Source organism: Lontra canadensis, unplaced genomic scaffold (assembly GCF_010015895.1).
Source record: "Lontra canadensis isolate GAN:19392208 unplaced genomic scaffold, GSC_riverotter_1.0 scaffold27, whole genome shotgun sequence".
NCBI classification, from domain to species: domain Eukaryota; kingdom Metazoa; phylum Chordata; class Mammalia; order Carnivora; family Mustelidae; genus Lontra; species Lontra canadensis.
In genome coordinates this window covers 12449289-12469005 of record NW_022631021.1, presented here as the reverse complement: position 1 = coordinate 12469005, position 19717 = coordinate 12449289, and the positions used below count along the sequence as shown (strand labels likewise).

General features: G+C 37.9%; 1 non-coding gene across 1 annotated transcript; it reads right to left on the bottom strand.

Moving 5' to 3' along the window:
• Window positions 1-18753: 18753 nt before the first annotated feature.
• Window positions 18754-18860, bottom strand: LOC116871799. Its single transcript, XR_004383510.1, has one exon. It is a non-coding gene; the product is annotated as a U6 spliceosomal RNA (small nuclear RNA).
• Between the last annotated feature and the right edge of the window lie 857 nt (window positions 18861-19717).

The window sequence follows — 19717 nt, the reverse complement described above, 5'->3', positions numbered from 1 at the left end:
CTGTCTGCCTCACCTTTGTGGGTCTCAAAAGTATACAAGTAGCTGTTTGATGCTTAATATAAAACACTGTCCTCTCAAAATAACTCTGCCAATTCCTCTTTGTTTTGTTTTGTTTTTAGTAATCTCTACCCCCAACGTGGGGCTGGAACTCCCAACCTCAAGATTGAGAGCCACATGCTCCATAGACTGAGCCAACCAAGCACCCCCATGCCAATCCTCCTCTGAATGGACTACATGTAGACCATAAGTATACATGTGTTGACAGCTATAGGCTAAATGGATAGGTTAATTTGAAAGTCTCCTTTTCTGTCACGTTAAGATAAAATTGTCTCTGGTGTTTGAATAGTCTTAAGTATTTTTCTGTACCAAGGTTTATACTTCCCCACTCAGCTACTCCTGCAGAGAAGCCTCTGTGTATCCATCTGTGGGACGAGCAAGAAACAAGTCAACTGAAGAGAGTTCAATAAAGCATTGACACAAAGGGATAGGCAGTGTTAAGAGAAACCCACAAAGGCTGGTGAAGCTCCCCAGTACCGGAACTATCAGGAGCCATTACCACCCCTTACTCTGAAGGGTTAGAGGGAGCTGCTCAAAACCAGAGAAAGGAGCTATTCAGACCCACTTCTTTTTATTGCTCTTCACTTTATTGTGCTTTGCAGAAATTGTTGGGGGGGGGGCGGTTTGTTTGTTTTTTTGTTTGTTTTTACCACTTGAAGTTTTGTGGCAACCCCACTTGGAACAAGTCTATTGGCCCCATTGGGTGCCATTTTTCCATCAGCATTTGCTCACATCTCTGTGACGTATTTTGGTAATTCTCACAAGATTTTGAAAGTTTTTCATTATTATGATATTTGTGATGGTGACCTGTGATCTGTGATTATGACTCTCAGAGTTAACATTTTTTTAGCAATAAAGGATTTTTTTCATTAAGGTCTAGACTTTGCTTTTTTAGGCATAATGTCATTGTACACTTCAGGGACTACAGTATAGTGTCAACATAACTTTATAGGCACTAGGAAACAAATTCATTTGACGCACTTTATTGCAGTGGTCGGGAACCAAACCCACAGCATCTCTGAAGTATGCCTATAGTTGTAACAGAGGGCTGCCCTCAGGAATTGTGACCTTTAGCAGAGGGACAAAACCAATCGGTGGTAATCTGGCATAAAGAAGATGGAAAAATAAATACTCCCAACCCATTTCCTTCTCATTTTCAGATCTCACTGATGTTTCCAGTCTGCCAGACCAAACCTGAAACCAGAGAGTGAGGCACCCTTTGGTGTGGTCCATAAAAGTCAGCCTCCCAGGACATAAAACAGAGTGAAGAAGGAGGGAAGGCTGATATAGAGAAAGAAACAAGAACTATCAAGCACATTCTGGGATAAAAGAGCTTCCACTCTGTTCTTTGCAAAGGAACTTTTCTCCTTAAAAAAGCAGTTTCTCATTCATTAGCTATTTGTGTTAAAGGGCAAAATATACACAATCAAGAGCTTCTCTGTTAGCAGCAGCAACAGCAAAGTTATCATGTGCCTTGAGTCATTTATGAAGGACAGAAAGCTCTGATCGACCATGGAGAGACCAGCTGAGTCAAGACATTGGCTGTGTGGGTGGAGATCCCCGAAGATAAGTGTGGCATCAATGGAAGATGTCCCGAGGCCAACCAAGATGGAACAATTAAATCGGAAACTGGACTCTGTTCCAGATAACCCTTGTTCAGCCAAGGAGAAGATTCAATTAAGGCTGAAGGGTAGATAGAGAAAATTGAAGTTTACTAAGCAGCAATGCTGTCAGATTTTCTGTGGGTTGTTTCATTTGAAAACACCAATTTTGAGACGTCCATTTAAAAGTTGGCTGGTTATTGCCCTATTTTTAGCATACCTGATGAAGTTTGATGAATTCTCATGGTGATAAGTGAATAAAATGATAGGAAGGACTGAATGGACAGGTGTCTCATCTTCTACATTCCCCATCCTATGCACCCACAAGGTCTATGTCTTATCCAAAGAACAACAATTCTTTTGAAATTGAATTTGAAGTCAGATCATGTTATTTTTCAGCTTGAAATTCTCTAACACTTTCCCATTTCATTTACAATAATATTCAAACCTTGCCAAATTATCAAAGTCTTATCAGAATTTTCCAGACCATGTATGGTGGCTCATTAATGGGTTATGAAATAAGTTTCCACAGAAAACCACAAATAGGCCACCCTTTATTGTTTTCAAATTCAAATGTTACATATCCAGAGAGAACTTTCCTCACCACCCTATATAAAGTAGCCCCACCAATATCCTTCCCTCTCTTTTTCCTTACCCTACTGTATTTTCTCCAAGGCTTTTATTATCAAATGAAATATTATATATTTGTTTGTCTGTTTCATCATCTCTTCACTAGAATGTAAACTCTATGAGAACAAGGACTTCATCGTGTTCACCACAGCATCCCCATGCATAGAATAATAAGAGTTCCAAAAAATTGTTGATGAATCTATTGGGTACATGAATGGATGGGTAGAGGAAAGAATGAGGTAAAGAGATTGCCTTGAAAAAAATAATATTCAAAGATGACCCTGGAGCTAAGAGAGGATCCAGTTTCCTTCTCAAATAACCAGCTTGCCTCTCACCATCCCCTGCTGTACAGCTCCCTTCCCCACCCCAAACACACATGCATATACACACACCTCTCTCACTGCTGCCTTCAGGACTCCACCTACTGCTGACAAGATCAGGACAGATTGTTGGCCAGGTGAGGCTCCAGCCAGGTGGTAGCAGGGAAAAGAGAGTGGAGTGAGTATCTGCCTCGACCTCCCCAGACTAAGGGCTAAAGGGATGCTGAAAAGCAGAACTGTCTACAGACCTTAGTATCCTAATTCAAAAGCTATAACCCACTAAAGGCTTCTCTGTGATCAGCAAGAACCCCCAGTTTTCTCAGATCCTTGGCACCAACCTTCAACTCTTACAATTCTTGGACTCTTATCTCACCCTACCTTGTTCAAAAATCCAGCTTTATTCCAAACATTTTCACTTCAGAAATCCAGTTAATTACACTGATTAAGCATGTGGCAATTTTTAATAACACGTCAACCAGAAAACAATTACATGGTATATTCAATTTGTTGCAAGCCTTAAGAGACAGAGAAGAAAAAAAGTTTATTTTTTTATAAAAGTTTACCTATAAACCTTTTATTAATTTTTTCAAGTTGTTGTTTAAATTCTAGTTAGTTAACATATATCCTAATTTTGGTTTCAGGAGTAAAATTTAGTGATTCATTTTATATATATACACACACACACACACACACGTGTGTGTGTGTGTGTGTGTGTGTGTGTATAATGTTTATTATTTCTTAAAACTACCATAAAGCATTGGTTATTAACAAGACAGTACATCAAAACCAATTGTTTTCCAAATAAATGAATTGGTCCATTCCATTTGCAAGTATGCTGGCCCTTGTAACCAAAGACCCTCTACCCCTAGGTTTTGCTAGCTCTTCACTTCAGACTGGCCTTCTTGGGACCCTGCCTGTTCTTAAAGGAAGGAAAGCAGTGACCACCATTCTCCAAATAGTAAAGCTGAGAATTAACATGGAAAAGTAGAAGGATTGGCCCAGAGCATGCTGATTGGGATTGGAGACCAATCAACTCCACAGAGTTCTGAAGAATAAGAAGACATTCTTAGAAAAAGTAAGGGCTCATTCATTCATTCATTCACTCATTCATTCAACAAATATTTATTTGTCAAATATTAGTGGCCTAACATACGCCATTCACAGCTCTAAGCCCTGGGGATAAAATGGCAAGAAAGATGGACAAGATATCTGCCTTCATGAAACTTATATTCTAGTGGAAAGATAAGGTAAATAAATAAGCCACGAATAATACTGAATCCTATTAGACAGTGATAAACTCTTGCAAAAAAACAAAATGAAGCTCCTGAGAATTGGGGTGGGTAAGTTGGAAGGTACTTCATCCAAATAGGTCATGGAAAGCTTGTTGGACTAGTGACATCTCACTAGTGATGAAAAGGGATGCAAAGATCAGAAAAGAAATCTCCTGGAAACAGGAACAGCAGATAGAAAGTCTCTGAAGTAGAAACAAGCTCGGAGTGTTTGAGGAAATAAAAACTAGGATGGCTAGAGCCTGGTGAAGAAAAGATCAGAGAAATAGCAAACTTCAGATCAAATATGCATTCAGTCCAAAACATGTTTTAGCATTGTCATGAAACAATGCAAATGCCAACATGATTCTAAAAGAGAGGATCTATGATGTAAAAAAAATTAATCATCATCAAGGGAAAAGATCACAATTGATGCTGATAAAAAAAAAAACTGGGTAAGAGTAGATGATTAAATAAGAAATAAGGGGGAGTAACTTTCATTAAAACATATTACAGATAGCATCAATAAATTTAAATCTATGAGAACTATATGGTAATGCAGGATCAAATAGAACCAAACTAAAGGAGGAATTTCAGATCAGTGCTGGAAAGCTAGGTTATGGATTGATAAACAGTGTTGAAATAACTGGGTCACCACTGGGAGAAAAATATAAGTTAAACCAAAATAAACTCTAAATAGGTTAATGAAATTATAAAAATACCAAAACACAGAAGCATTTTTATAAGTGTGAAATGCTACTCCAAATGTGATACGAAACTCAGAAACCATAAAAGAAAAAATGGCTATATCCACTATATTTAAAGATTCTGAATAAGAGAACTGCAAACAAAGGCCAATAAAAGACTGGAGAAAATACTGCAATTCGTAACATGAGCAACTACTTCCCTTAATATATAACCAATGAGAACATATCAACAATCCGAATGGACAAAATAGAACCTAGAACAGTTTTCTCAGAAAATAGCCCTTAAAAATATAAAATTATATCCACCCTCTTAAAAAGAGAAAAGAAGGGGCACCTGGGTGGCTCAGTGGGTTAAAGCCTCTGCCTTCGGTTCAGGTCATGATCCCAGGGTTCTGGGATAGAGCCCCGCATCGGGCTCTCTGCTCAGCAGGGAGCCTGCTTCCTCCTCTCTCTCTGCCTGCCTCTCTGCCTACCTGTGATCTCTGTCAAATAAATAAATAAAATCTTAAAAAAAAAAGAGAGAGAGAGAGAGAGAGAAAAGAAGTGAAAACTGTACCTTTTTTTAACCCATCAGATTATCAAAAATCTAAAATTTGGTAACTCCCTATGGCCATGCCTGAGATCTACCTCACACTAGATGGTGAGATTCTGGTTCTGTCTTGCTCTGCCTGCCCGAAAGTGCACAATGCTTAATAGGACCACAGTATGTATTTCTTGAACCGACTCTAATGAAGAAAAGGCGTTCAAAAGCACTATTTAAGTATAGATGCTCTGGCAGAAATTGAAAATGATTAATGGAGTTAACTGTTTGCTGACATTCCAGAAATCTTAAAAGCGTTTTTCTCTTAGAAGACTTAGTGCTTTAACTGTGTCTCTAGATCTAGTCTCTCACTACTCTAGTCTCTTTCCGCACTACCATGAGAATTACGTTTTAAAATCTCAGAGATTGGGGCACCTGGATGCCTCAGTCAGTTAACTGTCTGCCTTCGGCTCAGGTCGCAATCCCAGGGTCCTGGGATCAAGCCCCACATCATGCTCCTTGCTCAGCAGGAAGCCTGCTTCTCCCTCTCCCTCTGCATGCTACTCCCCCTGCTTGTGCACTCTCTCTTTCTCTGTCCAATAAATAAATAAATAAATAAAATCTTTAATTAAGTAACTAAAATAAAATCTCAGAGATTATTAGGCCTATGTTATCTTGATGAATATTTGATATTGTTTAAATATTGTGAATTTATATCTATGTAATTAAATAGAAACTATTTTTGTTTTAATTTCATGCATAAATGATAAAATCCAAATGATAAAATCCAAAATCTCATCAGACAGGAGGTCATTTTATATTCTGGTTCCAAACCTTTTCAGTCTTATCTTTCGTCATACCCTTTGGACTGTTCTTGTCCTCCACCAGTTTTTCCCAGTTCCAACCACCCAGGCAACTTTCTGTTCTCCAGATTGAATATGCACTTCCGTATCTCTGATCCTTTAGAATTCTCTCTGGTGGGAAGGCTTTCCCTTTGAGCTCCAGCCCACTGGACCATTTGTCAAAAAAAAAAAACTCTGGTATTTGTTGATGTTGAATCTTCCATCCTCACACATGTAGTCCAACACCCTGGTCAGAATTTATTACCCTTCCCTTTGTGCTTTTATAGTCCTTTATAACTCTCTCTTCACCTCAAAATCCTCTGGTTGCCTTCTTGTTCATAGAGATTACTTTTCATTTATTCAACATCTTACTCACTCATTCAGAAAAGACTTATTGAGTGCTACTATATTCCAGGTGCTGGTATGTGGCAGTTAAAACAAAAAACAAAGTCCTCTCAATTCTCATGGAGCTTGGACTCTAATCATGAGTAAGTTTTGAGTTCCTAGAGTGTCAGCATCATTTTCCCCGACACCAGATATCAGGACCTTCCTGCATAGACCAAGTACCAAACTCTGTGCCTGCCTGTTCCCCCTTTCCCACAGATAACTGTTGCTCTGCAGTTAACAAAGCCTTGTTAACTGAAACATGCCAGATACAAGGTAGAAATTGTCTAACTCTTTGAAAGAATCGAATAGTGAATACCCCTGTCTTAGCAATAGCAGTTAACTCACACACAATAGCAGTCACCTGAGTATTTTTTTATTTATTTTTATTTATTTATTTATTTGACAGACAGAGATCACAAGTAGGCAGAGAGGCAGGCAGGCAGAGAGAGAGGGAAGCAGGCTCCCTGCTGAGCAGAGAGCCTGATGCGGGACTCGATCCCAGGACCCTGAGATCATGACCTGAGTCGAAGGCAGAGGCTTTAACCCACTGAGCCACCCAGGTGCCCCACCTGAGTATTTTTTTTTTTTAATCACCTAGGAACAATGGTTTATTTCATCATCAGGATACTATGACCTCTTTGCTACATACCAGGTATTGTCTGAGGGTTTTCCATATTCACACATTTAAGTGTCGCAAAAACTCCAAGAGATATTGTTATCTCTTTTTATAGATATGGAAACTGAAAAAGGGTGGTTAAGTCACCTGCCCAAAATCACATAGATGTTAAGGATTGGAGCTGGTCTTGGAACTCAGGCAGTCTGGCAGCTAATTCTGGGTCCTCATCTGCAACATCTTAAGGACACAGAGAGTGAACATCTTTTGTAAGATCTGATAGCCTAAATGATTTATAGATGGTCACGAGTGTAGAAAGACTGATACATTAGTGGTTATCATTTCTACTAGGCTCGTTTATTTGTAGGAAAGAGAGATTTTTTTCCCCCCATTTATCTGGAAGAGTGGATGGTAATATAAGTTCAAACATATGTGGAAATCCCAAAACAGCAGGAACTACTCAGAATCAATGCCCTAGAGCCGGAAACTGCATGTTCTTTCTGATTCCTCATATTCTCTATGGGTCTGAGGAACAGGACTTCACAAATGTTCTTTACTCTGCTATTCCACTGTTATCCTACCTGCTCCTGTGTGTCCTTTTCTCTTTCTGTTTTCAACTAGTTTTCTGCATCTGTCTCAGTTAAAATTCTGGGAAGGATCTGATTGAAGCAGCTTAAAACTGAGAGTCTTTTGTCCCAGGCCCACTCCTGAAAGTCTAGCAGGCTGTGAATGGCTGCTATCAGGCCAACTCCTTCACCAGTCACCCCAGGGCAGGCTGGAGGAAGGGAGCAGACTCCAAAACCCTTGAACTAGAGCAAAGCCTGGGCATACGTAGCCTCCCTGGGAAAGTGCTGTGTGCATGGCCAATCTCTTTTTATGTCATGTTGCATATAAGAATTAAGAACATGTGATTACTTTTAGTATAAGGATAGATGTAGAGAATTATGTTTTAATAAAATGCTTAATGTATGTGGAAGTCATATAAACTTTCACCTGAATTATTGCAGTTGCCTGCCTGTCTTGCTCTTCTCTCTACCCTAAACCCCTTATTATCTATTATCCACACAGCAGCCAGAAGGATCCTTCTAAACTATGTCATATCATCTCAAAACCCACCATGGCTCCTCATGTCTCTCCAAGTAAAAGTAAGAGTTCCTGAAAATGGACTAAAATTGCACATGGTGGGCATTCCCCTTCCCATCTCACTGACTACATTTTCTCCCTCTTTCTCTGCCCAGGAAACTGGTTTTTTCACTGTTTCTGCAATACACCAAGCATACTCCTATTGACCTTTCCATCAGCCTGGAATACTATTCCCAGACAGTCCTCACCTCCACCAGTCTTTGTGTAAAGCACCACTTGGGCAAGGCCTTAGCTTGGCCACCCTAATTAAAACAACAATCATTGCCCATGCCTCCAGCCTCCCTAGCTCCCTATACCCTGTTCTTATTTTTTCCCCCATAATATTTAACAGCTTATGACACACTTTAACATTCACTAATTCATTATTCTTATTATCCATCTCTTTTTGGTAGAATATAAGTTCCACAAGGTGAGGGATTTTGTTTCTTTTGTCCACTAATATTTTTATCATAAGAATAGTACCTAGCACTTAGAGTATGCAACCAATAAAATGTTTGTTGGTTGTATGGATGAAATTGCCATTAATTATGATGTAAGGTGTAATCCATCCTATTTTCTATACCTTAGAGTTTTGATGTATTTTGAACATCACCACAAGCTTTTCAGGTAATAGAAGGTTTTAAATTAATGTAGGTTGGGGATTTTATTTGATGCAAGAAAATTTCAGTATAGGTGGCTCCATCAGTGAAGCGTTTGCTTTCAGCTCAGGTCATGATCTCAGGGTCTGGGAATCGAGCCCCTCATTGGGCTCCTTGCTCAGCAGGGAGCCTGATTCTCCCTCAGCCTGCATCTCTCCTCCTTGTGATATCTCTCTCTACAAGTAAATAAAATCTTTTTTTGAAAAAAAAGAAAAAGAAAAAAGAAAATTTCAGTATAGCTGGAGGAAGAGAAGTCCAATAAGAATCACTTTTCTGTTTAATAGTAGTTAGAAATACAGATTTGTTTGCTCATCTTTGGAAATCTTTCTAAAATATTATAGACTCTGTTGTCAGTGTGTCTACAGAGAGCAGCCTCTCCTTTTTCATAAATAGTTGTGGAATGGAATATCTGCTAAGTGAGAGGGCTGGCATGTCTATACCACAAATAAAGTGCTAGCTTTTTTGATATCTATTGGGACCACTCAGATGCTTTTTATGTTTATGGGCAGGTTCTCAGCTCCGGGTTTGGTTTGGGGTTGCCAGAAGTCTGACTACTAAAGAAGCAGTGTCACTACAGAATTTAAAGAGTCATCTACAAAACAGATTATCTAGGGGTGCCTGGGTGGCACAGTCGGTTGAGTGACCAACTCTAGGTTTCAGCTCAGGTCATGATCTCAGGGGCCTGGGATAGAGCCTCACATCGGATTCCACAGTTGGAGTGGGGTCTGCTTGATATTCTCTCTCTCTCTGCTCCTCCCACTCATGCTGTCTCTCTCTCTCTAAAATAAATAGTCTTTTAAAAAAATAGAACATCTGGTTTTGCTACCTTAGTGTGGCTCTATATTCTTAAGATTCATTTGGGATATTAAGAATTTGAGACATATATATGAACATTCTTGGTAAAGCCTCAGGGTTACTATTACTTTGGAAACTATAAATACTACAAAATAATACTTTTCCTGTCAAAACCCTTTATTTATGCCTCTAAACTTTGGGCGGTCTTAATGGAATACCCTTTTTTAGTTAGTCTGGAGATGATGACTTCAAGTATTAAAATACTATAAGGCATATTACCAACAACCAAGTGATGGATAATATTTATCCCTAACTCAAAGTAAGAAATCCAACTAAGTTCCCCAGTAAAATTTAGATGCCATCCTACAAAAAACTGAAAAAGCCTAATGAGCTATGCCCATTGAAAATTTTTGGCAGCAAAGGTCATCTGATTCTTATATTTTCCCCCAAAGGTATGTATTTTTCATTAAAATACTATTTTGTATAGCTGTACCTCATAACATAATAATATTTCATCACAGAATGAGGTGCTCTTAAATTGAGAACAAAACAATCTGTGCTTCAAGTTATAAAGTACTTGGCAAATTTTCAGGATAAAAGGCACTGTGCAAATGTAGAACATTACTATCTCACTATGCTATTTCACAATGTCCTAACTACTTTTTTGTTGTACTAAGAAAAAAAAATAAATAAAATTTAGAAAAGAAACACAAGTATAAAGAGGAGATTTGGACACCCTAAATTCCTTTATCAAAGAATCATCAATTTGGATTTGTTTGAAAAACTAAAAACTAGCAAATACCTTAATCTCCCATGATTTCACTTTACATTCTGAGTGTTCTATGGAAACTAAATATATTTATGCTTGAGTCAAAGGAACAACTTCCTGAGGTATTTCAAGCTAAATCTATGGAAAGTTAACAACTTTGTTCCAGTTACATACTGAACCCTTATTTCCGTATTCACCTTTGCCCCAAGTACCTATACAACAACAGTTACAAAATTTTAAGTGGATAAACCCACAGGGACAGCAGCAAACTGGATATCCAAAGTAAGACAAGTGGGAAGAGGGAAAATAGAAGGAAAAAAAGAGGGAGAGATGGGGAAGAACCATCAGTATAACAGCAAATAGAAATCCCAAGACTAAGGTTGTTCAAATTTCCTAGAAAGCAACCAAGTCAAAATTGGATCAAGGAGACAAAAGAAAAGGTATCATCCAGGCAAAAATGAATATATGATGTGTGAGCTACTCACAAGAGGTATATTTTTAAGTCCATAGGAAGAATTTGGGGTTGAATCCTAGTAAGCAACAGAAACAAAACACTAACTCTGAACAGTACCACCTCCAGGAAATACAAGAAGTTGAACAAGAGGTGTAAGCATAGTACACTATGTGGCTTAACCACAAATAATAGTCACATAATAATCTAAACACAGATTATTGATGGAGCTAAAATAAAGCAATACTACATTTTTGAGGGCTATGACACATGAAGAAACATGTATCTGAATGTGTGTGTGAAAGAGAGAACAAAATTATCATCTTCTTTAGTAGAAAAGCCATAGGTGATGTCTAAAAATAAGAAATAAAAACCTTAAGAAGCATGTTATCTGCAAACATGAAGGGAAATACAGAAATAAACAGCTAAAGTATTTGAAAGTGATTGTTTCAGGAAAGCAAAAACCAAAAGTGAAAAAAAAAATCAAAAGGGACAGAGGACTGCCTTTTTTGTATGAGTTTGGTAATACCATTTGAAAAAGTATTCATTGGGGCACCTGGGTGGCTCAGTAGGTTAAAGCCTCTGCCTTAGGCTCAGGTCGTGATTTCAGGGTCTTGGGATTGAGCCCAGCGTTGAGCCCTGCATGGAGCCCCTCATCAAGCCCCATATCGCGCTCTCTGCTCAGCGGGGAGCCTGCTTCCCTCTCTCTCTCTGCCTGCCCCTCTGCCTACTTGTGATCTCTCTGTCAAATAAATTTTTTAAAAAAGTATTCATTAATTGAAATAGATTGAAAATTTTTTTAAAATAGCTAAGTGAAGAGAGCAACATACAATGAAATACATATGCATGGATTTTATGCATCTACTGAAATGATGATACGATTTTTAGTATGTTGATAACGTTTATTACATTGATTGATTTTCACATTTTAAGCTAAACTTGAATTCCTGGGATAAACCCATTTGATGATAATGTCTTATGTTTTATATATCACTGAATTCAATTTTCTAAGACTTTGTCAAGTATTTTTGTATTGCTTCTATGTTTGTGAGTGATAGTGTTTAGGTTTTTTTAAATGTCTTTATTAAAGTAATGCTGCATCATAAAATGAGTTGAGATGTATTCTCTCTTTTTTTTATTTTCTGGAAGAGCTTGTGTAGAATTGGTATTGCTCCATCCTTAAATCAACTAATTAGTAGACTTCACCAGTGAAGCAGCCTGATCCTGGGGTTTCTTTTAGAGCAATTTTCCACTGTAACTTCTATAGTTTATAACAGATATAGAACTGGGGCGCCTGGATGGCTCAGTGGGTTAAGCCTCTTCCTTTGGCTCAGGTTATGGTCTCAGGGTCCTGGGATTGAGCCCCACATCGGGCTCTCTGCTCAGCGGGGAGCCTGCTTCCCCCACCCTCGCCTGCCTTTCTGCCTACTTGTGATCTCTGTCCGTCAAATAAATAAATAAAATCTTTAAAAAAAATAAATATAGAACTATTGCGTTTCCTATTTCTTCTTACATGAACTTTGGTAGTTTCTGATTTCAAGAGAATTGGCCTAGCTCATCTAACTTTCCAAATTCATTAGCATAAAATTAGTCATTATATTTCTTTATTAGTCTTTTTAAAGTATCTGTAGTCTCTTATTTCATTCCTAATATTGGTACGTAATCTTTTCTCTCTCTCCTTTGCTTTTTTCTCCCCCTCTGTCAGTCTGGCTGCAGATTTATCAGTTTTATTGACCTTTGTAAACAAGTGTTACAAAGTGTTTCTTTGTATTTTTCTGCTTTCTATTTCACTAATGCCTTCATTTTATTATTTCCTTATGCTTACTTTGGGCTTAATTTGATTTCTTTCTTTTTTTTTTTGAGTTTCTTAAGATTGAACCTTCTATCATTTTGAGATCTGTCTCATTTATAACATAAGAATTCTATGCTAAAATTTTCTGACCAAGTACTGTTTAGATTGCACCCAAAAATCCTGATGTGTAATAGTTTCATTTAATTCAGTCTGAATTATTTTATAAACTCAATTGTGATATTTATTTGACCCATGTTTTATTTAGAGTATGTTGTTTAATTCTCAAATATTTCAAGATTTTCCATATATTTCTGTTATTAATTTCTATTTTAATTTCTTTGTAGCCAGAGAACATAATTTGTACTATTTTATCTCAATCCAGTTAAATTAATTAAGATCTGTGTTATGGCCTAGAATATGGTCTGTCTTGGTGAATGTTATACCTGTACTTCGAAAAAAGTATGTTATTCTGCTGCTGGTGCATGGCATTTCCCATAAATAATGAATAGGTCAAATTGGTTGACTATGTTGTGGAAGTCTTTTATGTCTTACCTGATTTTCTGACTATTTGTTCTATTAATACTAAGAGAGAGGGTTGAAATCTCCAATTAGGATTGTGAATTTATATATTTCTCATTTCTGTTCTATCAATGTTTTGTGTCAAGTATTTTAAAACTCTGTTTTGTTTTGTTTTGTTTTTTAAAGATTTTATTTATTTATTTGACAGACAGAGATCACAAGTAGGCAGAGAGGCAGACAGAGAGAGAGAGGGAGGCAGACTCCCCACTGAGCAGAGAGCCCGATGCGGGACTCGATCCCAGGACCCTAAGACCATGACCCGAGCCGAAGGCAGTGGCTCAACCCACTGAACCACCCAAGCGCCCCTAAAGCTTTGTTTTTATTTAGGTGCATATACATTTAGAGTTGTTAGGTCTTCTTAACGATTTAACCCCTCTATCACATAATAGCTTTCTTTGTCCCTGGTAATATTCTTTATTGTAACATCTAGTTTACCTGTTCTTAACATAACCACCCCAGCTTGCTTGCTTGCTTGCTTGCTTGCTTTTTACTTTGTTTTGTTTTGTGTTTGCATTGTATACTGTTTTTGGTCCTTTTATTTTTAGTCAACATATGTCGTTATATTTAATATCCAAAACAACTCTATGAACTAGGTACTATTGTCATTTCATGTGAGAAAATTAAGATAGAGCATTCAACACTACCCTGTGCCACCTCTCCACTCAGCCTGTTTCCAAAGCACCTAGCTGTCTTCCCCCCATGTGACTTCTCAGATATGTTTAGATCATAATAGTTTCGCTTACATTTTGATATAAATAAAATATGCACATGTGTATTTTCTCTTACCATCATCATGGAGCCCACTAAGGTTATTACCATTTGCACAAGGAAAATAAAAACATGGTTTAAAACATTTTTATTTCCCTGAATTGGTTCTGAGCAAAAATAAATAAATAAATAATAAAAGTGATAAGTTTTCCTTACTGCAACTAATTTCTATTTCACTTAACTAATAATTTGTTTATTGACAGATAATAAATCTAGGGCCAAGATCTAAACTAGAAGTTTTTACAGTTATTTTATTTGAGGAACTAAACCAAAGCATCCGCACCATTAGCACCACGTGGATCTGTTATTAGTTTCTGTCTCAGAAGAAAGCGACACCGCAGAGTACTGTGAGTACATGCCTCCCTCCCCACGAGCTCAGCACAACCTTCTCATCCTGCAGCAACGCATTGGAACTTGGCCTCCAGTGGGTCACGCCACATTGCCTCTGCTCCTAAGAAACTGAAAATATGACGATCAGCCGAAGAAGAGGGTTTGGAAACTGAAACATAGAAGCTCTTTTATCAAGCAGAGAAGGGAAGAAAAGGTTACTTTGCCACGAGGTCAGGCTCTAGCGTATTGCTGTCCAGTCAGATTTAACTAACACCTTTACATGCAGACCCTATGCTAGGCACTAGGTTGGGAAACTTTACCTCATAGTAGTAAAATGTCAAGCTGCCATTCTCACAATTCCTTCTATAGAGGCCATTATTTAATTTTATTAAGTGACCACCTATAATCACATTGGAAATAAACGCCAGTGCCTACAATCTCTAAATTTCTTCACTTCAATTTCTACAACTATGACAGTGTTGTTATATTTCCACACACCTTCTTTCAGAACAAAAGGTGAACAGCAATTCTCCTTAGTGTTTTAAGAAGAGCCCTGAGCTGGGAGCCTGAAGATCTTGGTCCTAGAGCCAGCTGAGGTTTGGCGGAGGACTCTGTGAAAGTCACTTCCACATTCTTGGTCTCATTTTCAACACCTGTGACATTAAAAAATTAGACTGGGTGTTCACCAGGGACCTAAGAGTCTAAATATCCTTCAGAAAAGAATGTACTTTGGAAACAACCAACCAGGTATATGTTTTTTTGTTTTTTGAAGTGTTAATGATTGATAGGTTGAGACACTGAAATCAGTAAAACACGAATCAAATATTTACACATACCTCCCATGCAGTGTATTTTCCATTATGGGAAAGTATTGGGCAATGGAAAATTTCTCAAATACTTTTACTGGAAGAGACTAATTAGGCTCGGGTTTTTTGTTACTATTACATAAAGTTCGTACTAGAGCAATAATGATATGGGAAGCCCTCTGTTTATTCAGACTAAAATATCACATTGAGAATTATTTAGCAAGTTGCTCTCAGACTAAGAGGCTTATGATTTGCCTAAGAATAGAGTGCTTTAGTTATATAAGACAGCGATTTTTACCTTTAAAAAAAATCTCTTATTGTTAATGATTGCAATTCAAAGTATCAACAATGTTCTGGTGAATTATAGGCACCATTCGCTAACTTGCCCTAAAATGGAGGTCCGATATCAGGGTTTACATTTTTAACGCAGCCACTGCCTAACGAGACCATATAATGTCAAATCACTTCAATTCTCTCAAAAGACGGAAAAAAATACCATTCAACCAAGTACCCCAATTCCATCTGTGGACAGGTAGAGACCATATTAATTGTTCCCCATGAGTTAACGAAAGCTTTGAAAAACACCCAAGCTGCCCAAAAGTTTAGTTTGTTACAAATTGATGATCTTGCTCCTCCAAATTGGAAATTTGATATTTAAGTTTTCAACCTGTTCAGGATGAATTCCTTATGTATATTATGCATTTTTGAGGTAGATCTTCCCTTTATTTGTCCTAAATTAACTTTTTTGAAGTTTTAATGATTACCTAATAATGCTAAGATTGAAGGATTTGATGACCGAGTCCACACTCTCCCCATCCACACCCATTATTGTGCAACTTTTATTCTATCTCCTTCTGGGCCTTTTCCACACCAGACTCCAGTCCTTTAAATCTGCTTCTACCTGGAAGTTTTCCATTCTCTAATTTTCATTACCTTCTACCACTGACCTTTATTTATTTTTAGCTCTATTGTCTTCCTTGAGTACGTTGCCTAAAACACACCATGGTTTTTTGAGTAAAAGAAAACTATGTTTTCTTTTATCATGATAATAACTTTCCTAATAATATCCAATATTTCACTTGTATTAAAATAACACATTGAGTGATTAAATGAAAATCTACCCTTGAATTTGAATTGACGTCTTAGAATCCTTTACCTTGAAATCATACCTTCTATCTTTCTATTATTCGTTACTGGATGCTGACCATCACCTTTGCCTATACTGAATATTATTTGCCACTTTCTTGTCCATTTCTATTATTAGAAGAAATTTCCTTAGTTCCTTCCCTTCCACTATTACTTAAGTGGAAACTCTGTTTCCCAGAACATGCCAGCCCAAGGGGAAAAAATAATCACAGTGGTAATCAGGCATCAAGATTTTTCTGGTTCTGTCCTAGCATGCTCTGTGGAAAACTGAGCCAGCCACCCAAAAAATTAAGAATGTGTGCTTCTGAAAATTCTATTTGCTGTACTATTCCACTCTAGCTTCCTGATGTGATGTCTCCTGTTGCCCTTGACATCTAGTGCAGTAGCCAGAATGTTTACTGAAGAGATCTCTATTGTTCCACACAAAACCATGCACACTGCTGCAGCCACTGAAGTCTACACCTGGGAATGAGGGGGCCAAGTGTGCCCTGAGAGAGCTTTAACTTCCATAGCAACCAGCACCACTGCCATGGCCATCATGAACTATAGATAGCTCTGCTCTTTCGATTTCCACTTTTTCTCCATTCATACTCCCTTATCCTGAGATTTAAACCTGAATTCAAGGAGCCTAAACTTTCATTTTAACCTTTATGACAACCCCCTCAATAGGCGGTGTCACTAGTTTTACACATGAAAAAAACAAAGGCATCAAGAAATTAATTACCCCACATCACATACTTGACAAGAGATAGAACCTGGAATTAGGGGCGCCTGGGTGGCTCAGTCGTTAATGGTCTGTCTTCAGCTCAGGTCATGATCCAGGGTCCTGGGATTGAGCCCCATATAGGGCTACCTGTTCAGCAGGAAGCCTGCTTCTCCCTCTCCCACTCCCCCTGTTTGTGTGGCCTTTCTCATCGTGTTTCCCTCTGTCAAATAAATAAATAAAATCTTGAAAAAAAAAAAAAAAAAAAGAACCTAGAATTAAATCTGATCTCCAGACCCAGAACCCTGAAGTATAATTTGCAGACTTCTCTACTTTCTAGTTAGCTGTATTCCAAACATGTTCTTTCCTAAATATCATATTATACTGCTTCAATGTCAGGGGATCCTGGTGGCTTCACATCACTTCTTCATAAGACATGCCCTGACGTGATCAAATCCTGAAGCAAACACATTCTAGCTCCAACTCCAATTCTTACGTGTAAAAATCAAGGGAGTTTGAGCTGTGGAGATAGAGAGCTTAAGCATGCACACATATTCTGCACATACGGCATAGATTCCTCAGCGTCCGTTTTTCTCCTCTGTGCAATTGGCTACTATTTCCCAGGACTGAAAAGGGCCTGGCACTGGTAGGCTTCTCCCTTCCTTCTCTTCTGCAAGCTTCGAAGTCTTTTTCTCTCAGCCAGATTTTTTTCTAGAACTCATAAATAAGCCCCTTCCAATTCTCCCAGACAGAACATGAACGCTTCTTACCTTGTAAACTTACTGTCATTTGCAGATTTCTCTCAAATTCCATGTCACATTGCTCTAAAATATCGACAGATCTGTCTTGCCCAGTAGGCTTTGAGATACTTGAGAACAAGGATTGTTAATAGAGCGTGTATCCCGCATGTCAGGAAATAATAAGGACTCCTGAGAAACCCCATGACTAATCCCCACTGTTTACAGATATGTATCCCCAGATTTTGTTTTGTTTTCTAAGCCTCAGTCCCTAAGCAATTGATTTCACACTTCTCACCTATGTGTCTCTGACATCAGGACAATGTGTCCAAAAGGCCTAACTCTACACAACATACTTGCCATGAGTTGGAATTTTGACATCTTGATTATCTGTTTGTTTCAGTTTTGCTGCAATCTACTCCAAAATCCAGTGTGTCCACGATCATGAAAGATGAGATCATCTGGAATGAAATACAGATAAATATATGGTTGACCCTTGAACGCACAGGTTTGAACTGTGTGGGCCCACTTATACGCAACTATTTTATAGTACTGAAAATATGACTTGTGACTTTCTCAATAACATTTTATTTTCTCTAGCTTATTTTATTGTAAGAATACAGTATATCATACATAGACCATACAAAATATATGTTAACTTACTGGTTAAGCTATCGTAAGGCTTCTGGTCCACAGCAGCATATTAGTAAAGTTTCAGAGAAGTCCAAAGTGATATACAGATTTTCAGCTGCATGGAGGCTGGTGTCCCTAACCCTCACCTCATTCAAGAGTCACCTGTGTTTCTTTTTATTTTAGTAAATACGAATTTATTTTCAAGTGTGTCTTAGAACAAAACATGAACCTCTGACCAGTCTGTTGATTTCATGGATTTTTTTTTTACAAATAAGAATTATAAAGGGAGTACTTGAATACCTAGATGTTTGGAAGACATTGCTATATTGGTTCCTTTTTCTTTTCTTTTCTTTTTTGTTTTGTTTTTTTGTTTGTTTGTTTCTTTACCCAAAGTTATTAATTTAGTAAACCACAGCATAGGACCTGTCACCCAAATCTTCTGACTTAAGTCCATTAATTGTTCTTTTAAACCACAGGATGTTACTACCACAAATACCCTAAACCTGGCATCAATCCAGAAAAATATGAAATGTTCCATGGATCTGAGAGTCATCTTTATGCAGAAGCCATATTAATCTTCTTTGTATCACTCCAATTTTAGTGTATGTACTGTCAACGCAAGCAGTCCTTTTTCTTTTCGTGGGACAGATAGCATAGGAACAGAAGCACAGACTCTTAAACCAGACACTTAGGTCGAAATCATGGCTTCCCCACTACAAGCTGTGTGATATTGGCAAATTTCTTGACCTCCATGTCCCTCTGTTTGCCCATCTTCCAGATGGAGATAATAATTGCACCTACCTCACAAAGTTGTGAGGATTAAATGACTTAATACAAGTTAAGCATTTAGAACAGTGCCTGACACATATTAAGAACTATATAAGTGTACACTGATATGATTGTTACTATTATTCAAGAGAATGCTTTATATCATTTATGATGGAGTACAATTGATGCTCCGTGAAAGCGTGTCATGGGGATCTTGTCCTCTCACCTTATTCCCTCCCTCACCCTTAAACAGTGTTACATACATCTAGAAATACTCATACTCCTATTTGGGAAGCAAGTTGTAATAGTCATAATAGTTGTAAATATTTATGATGCTCATGGCGCCTGGGTGGCTCAGTCGGTTAAGTGTCTGCCTTTGGTCATAATTCTAGGTTCCTGGAATGGAGTCCTGCATCAGGCTCCCTGCTCAGCAGAGTCTGTTTCTCCCTCTCTCTCTCTGACCTTCCTCCTTGCTGGTGCTCCTTCTCTCTCTCTCTCTCTCTCTCTCTATCTCAAATTTGAAAAAAACAAAAACAAAAACAAATTTAAAAAATTTATAACGCTCAACAGCTCCTCTTTCCTACAATATAAAAGTAATAATTTATTGTTTTCTCTTAAGGCTTTACAGTCTTGCAAGGACTTATACATTCCATGTAACTGCTGACTCGCTATAAGAACTCTGGCATATTTATGAGGCATAATGTTATTTGGGAA